This window comes from Rhodnius prolixus, unplaced genomic scaffold, assembly GCF_049639745.1.
Source record: "Rhodnius prolixus isolate KJV_2025 unplaced genomic scaffold, Rpr scaffold_10, whole genome shotgun sequence".
In the NCBI taxonomy this organism is placed as follows: domain Eukaryota; kingdom Metazoa; phylum Arthropoda; class Insecta; order Hemiptera; family Reduviidae; genus Rhodnius; species Rhodnius prolixus.
Window position 1 is genome coordinate 21,890,556 of NW_027411615.1, and position 20,248 is coordinate 21,910,803.

The 20,248-nt window shown below is 32.3% G+C and overlaps 1 protein-coding gene across 2 annotated transcripts in view; it reads right to left on the bottom strand.

Annotated features, from left to right (window-relative positions):
• numb (NUMB endocytic adaptor protein) overlaps positions 1–17,925 on the bottom strand; it is a 251,312-nt gene extending 233,387 nt beyond the window's left edge. The window contains exons 1-2 of one of the 2 annotated variants that reach the window (XM_074133494.1): positions 17,907–17,925; positions 17,624–17,716 (exon numbers count right to left, since the gene is read on the bottom strand). The gene's annotated coding sequence lies outside the window, so the exon portion shown is untranslated. Of the gene's footprint in view, positions 1–17,623; positions 17,808–17,906 lie in introns of both variants that reach the window. The other variant, XM_074133486.1, reaches the window with a different exon arrangement.
• Positions 17,926–20,248: the final 2,323 nt, after the last annotated feature.

The following is a 20,248-nucleotide window of genomic DNA, read 5'->3' on the forward strand; positions in this document are numbered from 1 at the left end:
AATGTTGAAAAGACTACTCGACAAACGATCAAAACTGACCCTGACGAACAAATGAACACTATATACCGCTCTACTTGCCCATTATGGACGAAAGGAATAAACAACTCTACGGAAGTGCCAAAAAATCGAACATCTACCGATTTCAAACCTTACAATCAAAAATTCTAAGAACAATAGTTAACGCTCTCTTCTACGTCTCCAATCACACAATACACTCTGATCTAAATATTCCTCTCGACTCTGAAATTGCTCCAATCTCGATACACAAAACTCCACTTAAATCTACACAGTCATTGCAACCCTCTGATTCACAACTTGTGAAGCATGTACTGTGCCTTCAAAGGTGCCTCTTCAGATACAGAGAGCAGTTGATAACCTCCTGGCTAACTTGGCTTGCGAGTCTGAGGAGGCACCTTTCAAGACACAGTTCATGCTGCAAAAGTGCATTATTTGATAAATTAAGGAATAAATTTGATCCTTTACATGAAAGATATTGATCTCTCAAATATGTGGCAGGAGGTTTCCAATTTTTTTGGTAATTAAACGCAACTCTCCCAAAATTACCAAATAATTATTAAACCTTCTTGTTTGTAACAGATGTAAAATTATTTTTTAGCCATTTTGAGTATGTTTGAGAACATCTAAAGCTTTTAACATTTGATTTTTCTTAGAAAAATCACTCGGAAAACTACTTATTTCCCGATATTAAGAAAAATACTAGCTTTACGGCCTTGGCAATATTTTTAGTAGAAAGGGGATGAAAAAATACATAAAAATGACCTATCGCGTGCTCTTCTTTCTATTTGATAACAAGTTAAAAAAATTGAAATATGATTAAAAATACCAGATTTTGAAATGGCCTAGCACCTTTAATTTTGAAAATATCGCATTGCGGTTTCTGGTTTCTTTCATTACTTTTTATACTCTTTAAAACTATGTATATGAAAATGGGGGTCAACTGCGAACCCCCACTTTTGGTCGCGCGTCAGCCGCGTATGCGGGCAGGAATCTAAAATCAAGATACATATTCTGAAACTAGAGGTGACAGGCAACAAATATTTCCTCTACCATTTTTCGCTCAGATTAACCGTTTAAGCATGAAATGCATTTGAGCCGTCTTAAAATGAACACCCTGTATACGTGCATGTGCATTTGCGCAATCCTTATCTCTCATCTCTTTTGCTTATTGTACTGCATACAGTTGCAAAATAAATAAACAAATTAAACAAAAAATTAAACAAATTTTACAATTCCCTGAAGAAGGTAATATATTTACCGAAACGTTGGTATGAAGAAAGAGATTTCTTTTTGAATTTATTGACCGCACCTTAGATAAGTATTATTAATTACCTATATGAAGGTTTACCTTCAGGATCAGCTTTTTCAGGTATGTCAAACTGTTTTCTTTTTCGTAATTTCATTCAATTAAAATTAATATTCAAATTTTCTTCCATTTTCTAGGCGTTTTTATTTATTATTTGATTGCCTCTAATATCCGCATCTATACGGAGCCAAATAGTAGCAATTTCATATTGAGAAAACTAAAGAAATATAAATTAGAAAATACTCTCATTTAATGGCAAATATTCGACAGCAGACAGATCATAAAACCACAAGAATCCCCATAATTAGGATGAATCAATGTTCCAGCTAATTTTCAAGCAATTACGTCATATTCGCAAGAGGGAATAGGAAATCTATTGGCTGACATAAACCACTGATTTCCGTACACACTAATTCACTTGCTAGTATTGATTGCTCTCAATAATAGATCAGCAATAATTCCTCCTTGGATAATCTATTAAATACTACTAGAGGAGCACTAGCGGCACCTGGTTAGCACTTCCAACAATACTAACTAATTATTAATCACCTAATAATTACTTTCATCCTGACCTTCTAATCACGATTAAATTTAATACCTTTAATTATTGCATTCCTGGATTAGTCTAGATTTCGCTCGAATTTAGTTTTTATCAAAATAATTCCTTAAACAATTCGAATTAAATTGATCACCAAATTAGCTAGCTGCACACAGAGCAGGTAGCTCTACTATTCAGCGATCTTCTTTTAAAATATTAATATCTTACGAAAATTATATCTTTGATTCAACTGTTCTTGCATAAATGAACTACGCAATTTAGAGCTGCCGGTAGAAATTAACGTGACACACTTGTGTTTAGTACAACTCCATCTTAATGATTCCAAAACATTATTTGTGCACTCAATACATAAATGGACAATTGAAAATTAAAGTACGAGGTGTGGCTATTAGATAACGAGACAGATGCTGCTACAGAAGAACTATGCATGCGCCAAATCCTAACAACCGACAGCTATGCAGAGTAAAGCCTTCTCTTTCGATTGTAGCGTCCGCACAACCTAACCCTATCATTGGACCAACTATCATTTGGAAGAATTTCCTGAAAACCCGATACCGTTTATTGAAACGGCGCTGGTCCCGTGATTTACTCGACAGTGCAGCCCAATAATTGTGACTCGTTGAAGAGCGGATGGTTGTGTACCATCATGTACCACATCCAAAGACATTCGCTTTACTTGTTGCAAGAGCAAATAAGTCTTGAAGTGTATAGGTAAAATGAACAGTCTTTTGTATTATCGTCCAGGCCAGCAATAAGTCAACGAAGCGTAGAAAAGGTGTTTCGAAGTCTGCAGGAAGTGAAAGAATTTTTCGAAGATATCGCATTTATTCCAAAACATTAAAGGAACATTTTGAAATTCTTGAAAAAGAAACACAATTAACAAATTAATTGAAATTTAGATTAACAAATATTGTTTGTTTTTCTAATTTTTTATACGTTTTATTCGGTTACAATTTTCTCATTAGTTAGAAAAATAATATATCTAAGAAAAATATGGACAATTTTAGTCCATGTTTCTAAGGGAATGTGACTTTAATAAAGGAGTAAAAGATCTGACATAGTTACGCTAAACAAACACATGAATTTAGTATTTCTATTTGAGCATGCTTTTACAACAATTTATTTCCTAGATAAAAAACAAAAGCGAAGAAATAAGATTGTTAGTGCTCTGAAAATATAGAGATTACCAAGGGTGTTTCATTCTAGCTAAGAATGGAGAATTCTTTCTGTAGACAAAGACCTCTTCAAAAACAAAAGAAATTGCAAAAATAAATAAAGGAAGAATTGCCAAGAAAATAGGAAGGCTGTCCTTACTTACAAGAGAATGGGTAAGATGAAAGCGTACCTAACATTTGCTCCCCTCTACCCATCCAGCGAACAGCTATTTATGGCAACATCTCGATTCATAAAACAAGACTACTCCACGCTAAAACCCTTACTACATGCAATATTTTTATCTCTGAAAGTTATTATGTTATCTTGAATCCAACAAGTGATGAACTCTTCGCCGTGTATGTACAGTGACTCCCATTAATATTGGGACAGTACATACAGAAGTTAAAAATTGACGAAAATTAAAAGTGGCACCCATTTATTCAAATTTTTATAAATTCATTTCATTTTATAATTACTATTAATTAAATAAAAACTATTTAAATAATTACATAAAAATGTTTTGGTAGATTAAAAAATATATATATTATAATAAGTGCAAATTCTACCTCTCATAAATATTGGGACACTATTATAATTTATAGTTTGTCCAAGGTTTTGCCCGAATATTTATACAATTTGTAAATATTTACCTTAAGCATATATTCAATATGAAATTAATAATTAAATTAGTTTATATAAATCAAGCCAGGTGTAACATGTCGCGCAAAAATACAAATACATCGATTGAACAAAGAAAAATTGTAATTTCTATGCACAAAGACAAAAAAAAAGTGTTAGAGGGACAGAAAAACTGATCGGACCTAAAACATCTACTGCGTGGAACATCATTCAGCGTTACCAAAAAGAAAAAGAATTGTTTCAATCCCACAAAAAGGCCGTCCTCGACTGCTCTCTGAGAGAGAGCAGCAGAGAGCAGCGTTATATATTAAAAGAATTAAAAAAGATCACCGACTTAGTGCTCCAAAACTTCAATATGAAATTTTTGACATGTTTAGAAAGCAAAAAAGGGGCAGAAACTGTTCGGAGAGTGCTAAGAAAACTCGACTATCATGGTAGAATAGCCTGGAAGAATCCTTTTGTCAGTAAGATAAATCGTGTTAAGAGAGTGAAATTTGCCGAAAAATGTTTTAATGGAAATAGTGACTTTTGGAATGATACTCTAGCGATGAATCAAAATTTAATGTTTTTCTGTCAGATGGAAGGGTTATGGGCTGGAGGAAAGCGAATGCTGAGCTCGAAAAGAAGAATTTACAGCCAACATTAAAGGGTTTTAAAGCTCCACCTCCGGGTGGAGGTGGGTCAGTTCTGGTTTGGGGCTGGATGTCCGCATCAGGATTTGGAGAATTAGTGTTTATTGATGGAATGTTGGACAAAATAGTTTATAGTAATATATTAAAAAATAATTTGGAAAAAGTGCCAAAAAATTGGGTATTTTAGGGTCTTTTAAATTCTACCAAGATAACGACCCCAAACCTACGGCTTGGGTGATACGTCAATGACTGTTATATAACTGCCCAAAAGTTTTCCAAACCTCTCCGCAGTCACCAGATCCTAATCCTATTGAATATTTATGGCAATATTTAGCTAGTGCTTTAAGCAAACGAGTAATATCTAACAAAAATGAATTAAAACGATGTTTCCTGGAAGAATGGGAAAAAAACACCACCTGAATTAACCAAAAACTTGTTTCACCTATGCCTGATCGTTTGAGGGCTGTTTTAAGTCAAAAAGCAATTATTAAATTATTACCAACCAAATATTAAATAGTATGAGATTTTAATATTGAACGTTTAAACACTAGCACTTCTGGTGTCCCAATATTTTTGAGAGCTTTATTTTACACTTTTTCAAAAAGTGCTACCTAACAGTTTGGAATTTCATTGATTTATACTTATATATAATTTCTACAGATGTTGCTAACGTTATTTAAAAAAAAAAAAATTCCAAACTTTTGTATGTTGTTTTCATTTACCTTTTAAATCATTTTGTAAAAGGTGTCCCAATATTAATGGGAGTCACTGTATCTAAATTCTTTCTCTAACAATTAAAAGAATCACAATCTTGTCAGAATTTACTGTACATATGTAGCGGTTCACATTTCTGTGCCTTTAGAAATGGATTTTTAAACTTCTTTTTGACGTTGATAAAGGAAAAATCTAATTAGATAGACAAATTTGTCGGTAGCTGAACAAATGGCATCCGAAAACTTGAACCAGAAGATTGTGGCAAGTTACGCCAAAAGCCGGAGCAGGAATAAAGAGATTACTGTCTACTTCGCTTGCACAATTAATTGTACAATTGTAATTTTATTAATTTGTTAGCCTTTTTTTTATCTGACATTGTTTGTCTTTGGAAACTGATCTCAAGAAAATTGAAAGATATAATATTGATCATTTAATACGTAAACTGTACTACTAAAAGTTTGCAATTAAACTAATTTAATGGATTATTTCAATGTTTTTTTCTTAACCAATTTAATTTTTCTACTAATTCAGGTAAATACTTAGTACTTTGTCTCACTGGACAAACAATTTTTATTTGCTAAAAATATAATGTAAGACGTGGTATTGTTTATTACAGAATCTCTTTTGGTTTCATACAGAAATCTAAATATATATATATATATATTTTTTTAATTATTTATTTTGTAATTTACAATCTGTATAAATATATACAATAAGTAAATAGGAGTGAATGAGATGAACTGGTGCGGGAAGAGCAGGAGGAGAGAAGCTACCCAACATTAGCACTCTCTAGATGAGAGAGGAGAATGTGAGGAGGAGAATATGAGTAGGAGAGATGAGAGATTTAGTTCTTCAGAACTCAAGGAAGTCGCGGGGTCACTGGCGATTCAGTCGGCGAGGAGCATTAAGGATGTCAGAGGAGGCGAAAGACTGTACAAGAGGATTTGAGCTAGTAGAGAGAGCAGTATGGAATTTTTGATATTTAGTCTTACAGCTAGTTGGTCCATGAAGGGAATGTTGAGGCCGTTGTGAAGAGTGAGGTTAGTCACCGTAGAAAGGAGCGTCAGCTATCTGTAGGAAGAGTTTTGACTGAAATGTTTGTACAGTCCGTACGTTTGTTGGTTTGGCTGAACCCCACAGCTCTAGTCCATAAGTCCACATAGGTTTGAGAATAGTACTGTATATTAAGCGTTTGAGTTCAATGGGTAATTTGGAGCGTCGTCCAAGAAGTCTGTAAAGTAGTTTCGCACGTTTTGTCATTGCTTGTCTTTTAAGTCTAGTGTGTGGGTTCCACGTGAGTCGCTTGTCTATGTAGAGCCCAAGGTAGCGAAATAAAATTTAATAACTCTAACAGTTTTGTTTTATTTATTTATTTAAACTTGAAAGATTAGATTTAGATTTTAAAAGCGGGACGGGACCCATGCCCCACGGCACCACAGCCACAAGAGACTTATTGTGCCAGCCCCTTTAAGTCTAGTAGACAAAACCTCCCCTTCTAAAAAGGTTAAGGACTTTCCCTACCGTTTAAATCTAATCTAAACCTGAAATCTATAAATAAATGTTTTAATAGGTTAAAGAATCAACCAATAGGGCAAAAGCATACTAGGTTAAAACGCTTCGAAAAACTATTACTTGAAGTCACTTTAAAATAAAGTGTCTTTAAATTGTAATAATTTTTTCTTTAGAAACAATTTTCTTTTTTTTTAAAAAAAAAACTAAAATAAAGGTATTTTAATTTTTTGGTCTACCCCAAAGTTCAGCATTAACTGTTTTTTTAGCATTTACATAAATTTTTACTTAGATCAGTTAGATTACTGAAATAAAAGTGAACCTTTGAACTAGTTGTGCGCTTTGAACTTCCCATACTTTTCGCTTTCAAGTTACGCTAATCAATTTACAAACCTAAACGTAGACCAATTCAAAATGAAACAAAACGAAACAATCGTTCTCAGGGAACGTCAAAATATTTCCAACGGGAAATTAAAATCGATAATTTGCTTTACTTTTTCTTCAGGTGGAATACCTAAAAAAAAATACTGTTGATTATTATTTATTCTGTTGGTCCTTCTGAAGTATTAAAATTCTATTTTGTTAGTTTTCATTAATCACTGAGAGATTTACATCAAATGTAAGAGAAAAAAAATAGTGGTCGACTGTTAAGGAATAAAATATCAGTACTAGGTTGGCTAAAAGCTGGTAATGGACATATTGGCGTGTGTTTCAGCAACGCCTTCTACACTGTTGTCAAGCAACTAACTTTGTTGTTTTAAGTGGACATATTATTCACCTACAAAAATTTGTATTTTTTCTTTTAAAAACAAAAATCCAGTAGATAGCCTCTAACTTTTACTGTTTGTATGGCAAAAATTCTACAACATTTCTCCTAACTTTTTAATTTTAAAACTTTATTTTATCTGTTTTCATTTCGCTGCAAAATGCTCAGCCAAAAAAACAGTTGTTTAAAAATAATTAAAAGTTAATTTATGATTGCATTTTTTATTATTCCCAAAAGTTATATGGATTAGAGCTCTAAACACACAAACTGTTAAAATAATTACTGGAAGTGTAATAATAATAATAATAATAATAATAAAAATAAGGGGAGGGATTAGCTATGTAGTTAGCGTACTCGATTCCCACGCGGAGGTCCCGGGTTCGAATCCAGCTGCTAACCCTTAGATTTTCTCTTCCTAGGAGCTTCTTACAGCTCACTATCCGGTGATGGACAGTGTCTGTAACGAGAGAACACTGTTCGGAGGCCGGCAGTGCACTGAAAAAAGCTCTAAGCGCTAATAACCTCAGCTGTTGATGCGCTAAAAATAATAATAATAATAATAATAATAGGGAAGGGATTAGCTATGCGGTTAGCGTACTGGACTCCCACACGGAAGAGGTTCGAATCCAGCTGCTGACCCTTAGATTTTCTCTTCCTAGGAGCTTCTTAAAGCTCACTGTCCGATGATGGACAGTGTTGTCTGTAACGAGAGAACGCTGTCCGGAGGCCGGCAGTGCATTGAAAAAACTAAGGGCGCCAACAATCTTAGATGTTGACGCGCCTCAAATCATTAAAAATAATAATAATTAGAGATTTTGATCAGCTGGGTTTCAACCTTCTTGAAGTCTCGCCACTGTGATAATGAGTAGATGAGGAAAGGCAGGAAGAGATAAGAAGTTGTCGATAAGTTAGGTATGAATATCCGGTAAGACCAAATCTCTGTGAATTCATGTGTTCCAGGTGACCCAAAAGACGTTTACTAAACTACTAAGAACTACATTTTTAAATGTCTTGTGCTACTAGCTGCTATCCAATCTGGACAGGCGTAAGGTTGACTAGAGTAATATTAAGATCTTGAGTTAAGTAAAGACTTTTAAAAGTCTTAACTCACTGCTGTCAGTATTTTCTTCAATATCGTTTACGATTTCTTGGGTTCTGTTGGTTATTGTTTCTTCTTCTTCTAGCGGCTCATTTTTGGGAGTGAAATAGAATTTGTTTCTTTACAGTTTTTACGGAGACTTTTTCTGTTTTCAGGTTAGCAAGGTTTCTCCATTTCCTTGTTTTTTCTCTTCTAAATATTCTTAGAATAAGAAAAAAAAAATGATTTGTTTAAAGAACGAAAACAAAACTAACGTTTTCACTAAGTACGCGACTAGCTGTTTCACAAATTGAGATAAAAGAAGTTACAGATAACAATCACAGAGGTAATTGTGTTAAGCAAGCTTCGTGATTAACAAGCTACTATAATAAGGCTTTCTTAACAAATTGCTACTTTTTTTTAGTAGTGCATTCAACTGTAGAAAGCAATGCAGGTGCAAATTTTGGCAAATATAGCCTTGATATCTTACCCTCGTTATACGAATAGGTGAACACTTAGTCGCTGGCGTTTAACTTAAGATTTTTTTCACCGCCCATTCACTTGTACCTTATTTTGGAAGTAATTTTACTCGTACTAATTTCTATGCCCTAAGAAATGTGTGGAATCAGGAAAAGAATGTCCTTTACTTTATTATGATAAATACCTACAGAGGATTTATGCGCCATATTCTAAGATTTTGGAATAAGAACGCCTTTAATTTTTACAAAATAAATATCTCCAAAGTTACTGAACCAGAAGATTATGCCCATAGAAAGGAGTTGGTAGCATTAAATATGGGAGTCTAGATAAATTAACAAGCAGATATTGGTGTGCTGCTCAGAAATTTCATGTCTTTTCAAGGTAAGAATGATAACAGCTGTGCTTAGGCTCCTGAAACCAGAGAAATAAAAACAGTATTTTTTTGGCTTTTTAATACTAAGCAGGGACCTGGTATGAACAACAGTCTATCTCAGCATCTGCAGAAAGTATAAGAAGAAATTAAAGTTAAATTCAACTTAGGATAGTTGTTAGTAGAAAAAGTTGCCCGCTACCTTGGGCTTTACTTAGATCGAAGACTTGGACTCCCCACAATAGACTAAAAAGAACAGAATTAAATAGACGCTATCGACTACTTACAAGACTCTTAGACGATAGATCAAAACTCTCTCTGGACAACAAAAGACTAATTTATACTTCTATTTTGAAACCCATCTGGACCTGTAGGGTTCAACCAAACGCTCCAATCTCCAAAGTATTCAATCTTTTCAATCTAAAATACTTCGAACTATTGTAAACGCTCCATTTTATGTCTCCAACCTGACTATACACACTGACCTTAACATTCCTTTTGTTACCCAAGTTGCTAAAACACGATACAGAAAACTCCACTTCAGCCTGCAATCACATGCAAATCCTCTAGCTCAAAATCTTTCTTCAAGAACTGTTCCTGACAACCCGACAAGACGTCTTAAGAGACAGTGTGGCCTCGTGATCTCCTTTCAAGTGAAGAGAGCGACTAATAGCCTAATGTTTAGGAGTGTAACCACTGGGTAACTTCTCCTCTCGTTTACTTGTGTTATTCATTGTTCTGTTATCACTGTTACTTATAGCGATTGTAGCCAAAAAACGCCAAAAAAAAAGAAAAGAAAACTTAGGATAGACCTATAAAGCAAACTATTTAGATGCAAGATGCAACGGTGAAGACATATGGGCTTTGCATGGTCTTGGGCGCAAGCAGGGACAATCGGACTACATGCTTAAGTAATTTGGAAAAAACGGAAATGAAATAAGCATCAAAATTCTTTTGATGTTTTAAAGAAAGTGAAGCCTCAAATGAAAGAAGAATTTCATAAAAGCAGTTGGGCAAAACCTTAAATTTAAAAGAGATGATTTTGTCACGTTGTACTTTCTTTTTCTTACTTCTTGAATGATTTTCGTGTTTTCAGCCACAGACAAATGTTGTGAAGAATCCGCTTTAATAAAACTTCAAAAATTGAATTAAAGAATGAATTAAACTAGAAACCAGTAGAAGTTGTTCGTGAACAGAGAAAGTAAATAAATTTTTTTAACCTAATTCGCTAAAAATGTCGGCTGCACTTACATAAAACGTAAATAATCAACTAAACTTTTATTAGCACAAGTTCAGTTTTGTAATGTTTTTTTAAACTGTAATGAGTTGATGTAGGACAATTTTTTTTTTTTTACAACATGCAAAATAAAGATCTTCATAATGTATGTGCGCTTTTTCCGCCTTGCGTAATGTGTTTTCACATCATTTCCTTTTTGAGTAGCAAAATTTTCTACCAATATAAAGGCTTCACCATGTACAGTTTTTACTCCACTTAAACGGGAGCATGTTTAAATTACATAAGATAAATACATGCAATATTTGAATTCGGTGTTAATGAATGCATATTTTATACCTGTATGTATAATTAATTTTTTTTAAATTAATTTACCATTAAAATACAATTTTAATTCGCCATTTTCGTATTAATTTATTTGTAAAACCAACATTTTGTTTTGAGGGCGAATTGGGGGGGGGGAGAGACACTTACAAGGTACTCTAAAGTGCCAATAATGTTTTTAGAAGTATGGATCTACCACTTTTGTACTAACATTACTGTAATTCCGAACAGCATGACTTGAAGTGCAAATTTTTTAAAAATTTGATACATCCATTATTCACTCAAAAGTCAACAATTTTTATTCTTGAAACTTCATTTTAGGACTGGAGGAAGATTAAAAATCTATTCCACAATTCTACACATTAAAAACTGATGGTTATGGTTTTTTCGAACGTTGTTGATAGATGATTTTTGGTGAATATCGAGGTGCGGTCTTAAATAAAAACAACTCTTTTGCTTTATACCAACGTTTCGGTAATTTTTACTACCTTCTTCAGGGTATTATAAAAAAAGTTTGTGAAGTTTAATGTAGAGCTACGAGTATATCATCATAACTGTTGAGTCAATACCCTGAAGAAGGTAGTAAAAATTACCGAAACGTTGGTATAAAGCAAAAAAGTTGTTTTTATTTAAGAGACCGCACCTTGATATTCACCAAAAATCATTAAAAACTGAGAAAAAAACTTTAAATATTATTGTTTAAACCAGATTAATTTTCTTTATTTCCAAGCCAGTCAGAACATTCAAATCCATTTAAATTTTCTCGAAACCTGGTTCTGAAAATGGAAAATAAAAATTAATGAACAAATATCTGTGCACATTACTTTTAACATTACGAAAATCTGTGCGAGTCCACCAGTTCAACTGAACGGTGTAACGATTCCTCCAGCTTGACGTAGTACGATACTTAGGACTGTACATTGGACAAGAGACTCACGTGGAACCCCACAAACTCGACTGAAACGACAAGACGTGAACAGACGCTACAAGCTACTTACTAGACTACTTGACCGCAGATCCAAACAAGACTTGAATCACAAACTGACTATTTACAAGACACTGTTTTGATGAACTAAATGGAGCAGAAGTGTGGGGTTCAACCAAACCTTCTAACTCCAAACGCCTGTAGACACTACAATCTAAAATCCTACAGGAAAATCCTGAATGCTCCATACTACATTTCTAATCTTACCATACACACTGACCTTCACATCCCTTTTGTCACTGACCTAATAAAGTCTCGCTACCACAAATTTCACAGCCTCCTAGCTCTCCATCCTAATCCTCTTGACCAACAACTCTCCTCTCCTCACCTTCCCGATAATCCTCCTCGTCGCTTGAAGCGGAAGTGGCCTAGAGATCTATTGTGATTAAATCATTGTGAAAGAGTTTCACCAGTGGGTGATTGCTCTAAACATGACATTACAAGCGAACTGAACCAGTAAGATCAAATTTACTTGTTGCAACATTTGTTGCAGTTGTAAATATACAAAATAAAGTGAAAAAAAAAATTATTATTATTGATTTCATATTGTTATTTATAAATAACTTGCCCAAGGTAATTAGAATTGTATCCTTTATTATTGTCTATATAATAGGTAAGACAATATTTAGTGTCAATTACAGGAAGCCATAGACTTTAAAAAATATATATATATATATATATATATATATTTATTTGTGAATAACGCTGTGTTCATGGACAGTGAACACCAAACACTGCATCAAGGTTCTTTCTAGTCAGGCACGGCTATTACACTGTTACTGCTGGAACGTGTATCATAAAGCGTTTTTAGATAAGAATTTTTATACTTTTATTGTCTTAAAGTAAGTTGAATAAGATGCTTTAAAGATTCTGTAGTGAACCTACATAAAACTCAAGACTTACTACAAGCTATTTTCTAAATTCTACTTCCTAAAATTTTCTTTTAAACACCAAATATTTGAATCATATTCTTAACAATATGATGCAGTGAACTTTACATTACCTGAAGAAATTCTTCCCCTACTTAAAAAAGTAAAAGATCTATCGATCTATGTATAATTGATTAAGATCGATACTTTTTGCAAGGAAATAGAAAGAGCCATTCTCAGAATAAAGTTACAAATTTGTTTCAATATAATGGTATTTTCCATAATACATGCCAAAATATTGAGCGAATCCTCCATTATAACTGTAATCTATGCAACAACCCAGATCTAATATATTTCGTGAAGTGGTATTAATCACTAATCAAATAAAACAATGTATTAATGTTGTATTAATAGTGTATTATTCATGTTTTATATGCAAAAAACCGTGCGGGGTATGATGAATTAAATCAAAGACAATACTTTTACTTTATCCCTTGGGTGCGTAAAAAAAGAAAGTGATTCTCTTTTTAGGAACAAAAACATCGAGAATATGGCCTTCAACTGTTTTCCCATACGTGGATATTTGTACGCCAAAGCTAGGCTGTTGCACATATCAGCTATCCTCTTTACAGTTTCAAAGATTCCCTAATTGCGAGAAGACATGAAAGAGTTGTTGATAATTTTTTTAGGCTGAGAATAACCGTCTAGGTCATCAAGGCTTGGTGAAAAGGAGATAATAGTGAGTGAAGGATGTTCTATGATTACCAAAGGAAATTGGGGCAAAGGAAAATCAAAACCATCTACCTCATTAAATTAAGATTAGGTTAGGTTAAGATTTAGTTCAAGGATGGACGTGAATGACGCCAGTATTTCGTAGCTACGTCACTGTGAATGCACTCCTCAAATTTCAGATAATAAAGGGAATATCATTATCAAAGAAATCTTATGTACAATAATCTCATGAATAATGAAGTTTATCCATTTTTCATATTTCTTTTACTAGAAAATGTGCACGAAAAAGCGTAACATTGAAAAACACCCAATTTTGACAATTTTTTTCTCTTTTTCTATAAAAGATAAATTTTCTTTATAATATAGGGCAAATCCTCCTTTATAACTATAATTTTTTGTAACAACCCAGACCTAATATATTTCTTAAAATGGTGTTAATCACTAATCAAAGAGAACATTGTATTGAAATTGCGAATAAGTGAATTCATTGTTTGACCTAAATCTTGCAAGGTTTTGTTTAGACTTGCACAGTAAGATTACAAAACCAATCAATATTTTACGCTAAAGTGAAAATTACAAATGTTAACGTAGAAAGTGCCGGACAATGGAAATATTAATATGCTCTCCTTAATTTTATTTAAAACAGATTATAGCTACAAAACTGATGGTGCAATAATAATAATTTTTATTAAATGTTGAATTAGGTCAATATTATTTTATATTAATAAAATAATCGCTAGAAAATAGGCTGAATTTTAAGTTATTCTTTTGTAAGCAAAAATTATTTTCCGTCTTACACAGTACAGAGTCAAGAAAAATTGTAATCTAATTTTAAATTCAAATAAGTAGGTAAGAGTTCTTTGTGCAAGCTTGAAATTAGAACGCACTTCCTGGCATTTTAAAATACGAACTTTGACAGCCTCCGTAATCACACAAATATCTTTCTAGACCAATCAGTGAAAGTTTCCTCATTCCTCCGTCTTTCACAAACTAAAACCCGTCTTGAAGTGCAAGAAATGAATGTGCAACATCCTGTATTACGTATTGGATAGTAAATGGTAAACTCAAATTTTATATAATTGAATAAAACATTCCATATTTCTACTAATGGTGGGTGAGATGAAGCTTTTTTTTAACTCTCTTTACTCTTACTTTGCAGTTTAAAAGTGAATAATTGTATTCGAAAGAATTTTAAAATAAAGGAAGAAATATTATTGCCAATTTTAGTCATATTTATTTTCTAGCCAAGCTTTCGACCTAGGTTCTTAGGTTACCTACGATAATTGTCTTACAAGCATAAGCCCAGAAGATGATCTAGTATATCTAGGTCGACAAATGGCCAATTTTTTTCTACGTATGCATAAATGTTAAATTAATTTTCTATTTTTACAGAAGAACTTTGAAACCTTTAATCTTTATAAATTAAAAAGACTTCTTTCGCAGGAATAGAAAGTAAAGATAACCTTCATGTTAATATATATACTTTAAAAGAAAAAGAAAAAACTTAAAAGCAACTTAATGCAGAGAAGATGGCTGTACTGATGACCTCAGAAGGTCGAAACGTCTGGAGATAATGAAATGCTAAAAAAATATCAAAATCTAAGACTAAGTAAAACTTTTTTAGGTTAAAATGTAATCACTTTATCGTATATCTCTTAGCATATACGATATGCTATATCTCCCTCTGAGATAACAAGGGCTTTGATGGAGACGTAGTGCTTTAGTGAGTCTTTTCATATTGACAAACGATACAATTGCCAAAGTTTTTCTGTGACATTTCCTTCTGGGTCGTTCAGTTTAAATCTAACATTAAACATTTTGATTAGATTGTCTTTTATTTTCAGCAAAGCTTTAAAAAATGAAAATTGATATTCTGATATTGTGTTTACCGTTCAGACATTTTCGCTCTATTGCTGTGACTTTCATTAAACCATCTTAGTTGTGCTCAAGAACGAAGCAGGGATCATTATGTTCTTTCTAGCAAGATTGATTCCAAAATAAAGACATATACAGTTGGAGAAAGGTAAAAGTAACTAACACTTGAAACTGAAAGGTAACCACAATAGTATACATAATACATAATTATAAATAAACATTAATTACATCTCTGACTAATCTATCAAAAGCCAAATAAATAAATTAGTAAAATATCTTCCAGGATTTACAAGAATATTCAATCTGAAAACTTCAAAAAAACATTCAACATCGCCATTTCCAATAATCAATTTCTTCAAATATGATTTTCAACCAATGCATTCAATAGTCTTCTTTTACACATAAATACATCTTCGGATCTACATCTTGCTTCAAGCTCCACCAAAAAAAAAAACCTGCCACAATCCAAAGCCAATCTCCAACAGAGATTGATGTTCCAGCTTGACGTGCATCTTTTGACATCTGGACCCAGCCATCTTGTCCTTTGATCGTTCAGTATTTCTCTTGTCATGCTCTTGATATTCAGTGATGAATAAAATTTATTTCATTGCAACTTCACAACTTTTAGCGTATTTCAATTTTTTTATAGCGATAATAAAGCTCTTTATTATCGCGTATCTGATCCTACATTCACTTCTTTCACCCATTGAAGTACTAAAACATTTCCGCAGTATTTCCCACGCGTTCAAAAATCAAGACATTGTCCATTTATCTTATCTCATCGTCCAGATCTCCGAAACGTAAGTAAGCAGAGAGACCTGATCAATGTTTTGTACAGCTTCATTACCGTTTTCCTGCCTGTTGATGAGACTCGATGTTAAAAATCCCTAATAACATTGGCTTGTTAGCCGCTAAAACGTATCTGTTGATTTCTTTTGTACAGTCATTACATGGGTTCATTAACCAAACTAGATTAACGAAGCTATCTACTTTTTAAAAACCATAATCCTCTCCCTGGAGAGACGAAGTAAGTTTTCTTTGTGCTTCAACAACCATTAACTTGGTATTCCACATTGAATCTAGCAAAGATTTTTAGTCATATTGGAATAGTAGACAAAAAATGGAATTGAGAGGGAACTTAGCCATTGTAGACTTCCCAAAATCTAATTTCTCGTTAAATATTTCAATTAAAAATCTTTGGAGTGATTCCCTTTTACGATTGTTTGACTGAACCAACTTCGCGTTGGAATCCTAGAGATGCCATCGACTTTAAGCTAATCATGACTTCGAGCTAATTTTTTGAGATCTTCCAAATGAAATTTAAAGATTTTTAATATCACCTTTTATCAATGAGAGAATTTAACATTGAAAAAACTATAAACATATATTGTACTTACATACGTATATTAAACAGTGACCAAATTCATTCAAAATAAATTCGTTCATATTATAGTTCTCTTTGTGAAAGAAAATTAGACCTAATATCACCAAACGCTGATCGGACGCTAAGAGGATAAGGCTGTAAGGGAAGGAAGTAACACTTGGGCATTTAACCGAAGGGCTCCGCCCAAACTGGCACACATGTGTACAAGGAAGTAATACAAAAAAAGAGAGAGATCTTTTTCGATTTTTTTTGTTTGTAGCAAAAGAAAAAGACAGGTACCCAAGAAATTTGGTAAATATCACAGTAGTGTAAATTAGAAAACTTTAAGCTAATTCAATTTAGCAAGACGTTAATGTGTAAACATAAGGATTAACGTTGTTTAAACTCATAATAATTATTAAATTTTTCATAATTACCTTTAATGACAAAAAAAAACAAAAGAACAAAAGAATTAGAGATAAAGAAACTGTCACATTCACTAAAAACTGAGTCATTAGTAAAGAGGATTGAGATAAGTGTCAGCAACAAAGTGCTGGTCATTTAAAGTAAAATATTTTCGTTAAAAAAAAAATACTTTTTCGAAGATTGTTAAAGATTTAATAATTGTCTGAAAGTAAATAATCATATCTTCTGAAATTCAATGAAGCTAATCGCATTTTTATGTGATTATTTCTGATATTATATTAATTTAATTGCCTCTAATTAATTCGGCAACTTTTGTTCTAAATTGGATAGCACTTTAATTTATTTGAATAATAATACAAATGATAAAAGATAAAATATATATCTCTCCCAAAGAATTCACACACAATACTTTTTAGTAGGGCGAATAGAGATCGATTCATCCCAGTCTCTTCCCATCGGTGAGAGTCCTTATTCGTCCTGACAATATTTTTTAAGTCCGGAATGGAATGTTTTTGTTAAATATTGTTATTTAATAATTTTTTTAATGATACCACACCCCTCAAAAATATTCAAAAAGAAAAATAATTACCTTTAATGAAAAAGTTGAATCCTTTAATTTAAGATGACAGTCAATTTGATTAGCTTCTATCTGTCCAAAAAAATTGTTTCTCTTTCTTGTTTCCTAAAATGATTTGACGGAATTCTTTGTCAACTTCTTAATGGAAGATTATTTATCGTAAGAAACTAAAGAGTTCAAGATTTTTTTTCCCCCACTTTTACGAATAAATAACAATATTAAATATTAGAATAATATTTATTAATTATAATTAAAAAATAATCTAAACATTAAGCGAAAACTCACGGACACTTACATTGCTAACATGTAAGTATTGTTTCGGCTGCAAGTACGGTCGCGATAATACTGTCACAAGTGCAAGTTGAAACTGTCTAGGTGCGCTTGCGTAGGATTTAAACTCGATATCACCTGTGTAATCATTCCCCTCATACTGCGCTCACCAGAGAAGTCTATCGGCTAATCTAATATTTACTTGTAACAGTTTGTTTGTTTCCACAATTACGATACGACTATTCAAATAAAAACAAAAAATTTGAAGTTCAAGAATTCAAAAAAATAAATCTTCTACTAAACTAATAATATTTTTTTTTTTGAATGTGTAGTCCAATTTTTGAACCTATACTACCTTTTATTGCTATCCCCGCTAGATAAGGAAATAGTGCGATTATTTCAAGGAGGCCCCTTGAGTTCAAAAAAGTACTTTTTTTTGAAAATGGTTAGTGAACGGTTGAAAACAATAGCACAAAAATTAAAAATAGCAGGAACTTCACACTTAATATTTCATTCGGATTAAGGCATGGGTTCTACCCTTAATTTTGTGCACTATTTTGGAAGATTAAATGTGTTTGAATCGTTTACTTGGCGGAGCTCCTGTTATCCATTCTTCTTTAAGAGCAATCCACTTCCTTGCACTAATTTCACTTCCCCAAGGGGAGACTTCCGCAACGGCCAATCATAGGTCTCCTTCTCATCAATCTATAGTTCTCAGACATTCCAGTACCTTCCTGCACGACTTTAACTATGTACAGTGCAGACGATACAGTGATAAACATCCTCAAAAAAAAAAAAAAAAAAAGACATTAACTCTGTAGATGGAGTATCAAACTAGTTCTAAATCTTGGATAATTTAAGGAAGACTGAAATCTGGCGAAATAAAATTAAAACGAAATGATAAATATGGAATAGACACAAAACATTCAAAGCAAAAAACTTGTATACACATAAAGTTGCTCGTAGTTATTTGACCGAGAAAAATAAATATTTGTTGAGTATATTCCATAATATTCAGAAAGTTAGTAGTAAAATAAAGCCTACTTTTTTCAGACGGGCTTTACGTCCAAATACCAAATTAGGTGTCATGGACGGAGGCGACTATCAAACATAACTCACTAAATATTTCTCATATTAACCATTGAATAAAATCAAAGGCCTAGACCAAGAATCGATACCCAGTACTACAATTAAAAAAGTGTAACTGCTACAGCTAAATCATTGGTAGTTCATAAATTATATTTAATCTAAATCCCTTCAAAAATAAATTATCACCAGTCAGGCTTATCAGACTAATATCCACTCGATAAGTGGAATAAGGAAGGAAAACAATAATTTAGTAAATAAAAAGTTTGTAGTAAATAACTGTCTTGAAACTTTTATTTATTTATTTGTTTATTTAATAATAATAATAATAATAATAATAATAATAATCCGTCTTTATTCAGAAATAAAATAAATAATAAATGAAAAACAAAATACATTCTTGTAGACATACCTCACTGGTCCATGACCGTCGGAGGGTTTTTATTTATTTAGGATTAAGCAAAAACATGACTTTAATATAATATTCATAACAATAAAATTAAAAAACTGAATCCTAGAATAACAATTCTCTTAACTCAAATCAAAGGATAGTTTCTCTCCTGCTGCACTTATGCACCATTTAGACTTCCACTCAGATTTTCTTATTGTGTATATTTATATTCAGACAGTGAATTACTAAATAAATTAAAATAATATGTAATAATAATATTGGCAAATGATTAATCGTACAACAGAACTCTATTTGAAATAGGTTGTACCTTTATACAAATATAAATAAAAAGTTATTATAATAAATGGTTATTCTCATAAGTACTAAAATATGGACTAGTATTCAGACATACTTTGCAGCTACTCTTGTAATTTTTTCCTAATTAATGTAATTATTTGGACTGTTAGTACAATTTTCTTACAATTAAACTATTTATAGCCTAACGCTAACCAGCTCTTATATGAGGTAAAGCAGTTCGAAATTGCAGAAAGCAGAGCAATGATGCACTTAGACCCTAAAGTTGTTATTCTTACAACAATATACATTTGACTTATCACTAATGTCTTGCAATAAATTGCAAAAGTTATTCTTAGTTTTTTCACAATAATTTCCACTAACATAAGGTTTTAATAAAAATATTATTTACTTGTCAACCAAGAAAAGAATAAAATACTTTTTGCTTTTGTAAAGGCTGATTAATATTTAGAAAAGAATAACAGCAAAAATTGGAATAAATAGTAGAGCGAATGGCCGTTATGAAGTGCTAGTGTCTATAGTGCTTCTCACTAAAAGTAGAATTTCCTTAGTGCCAATGATAGTTTTATTTTTAT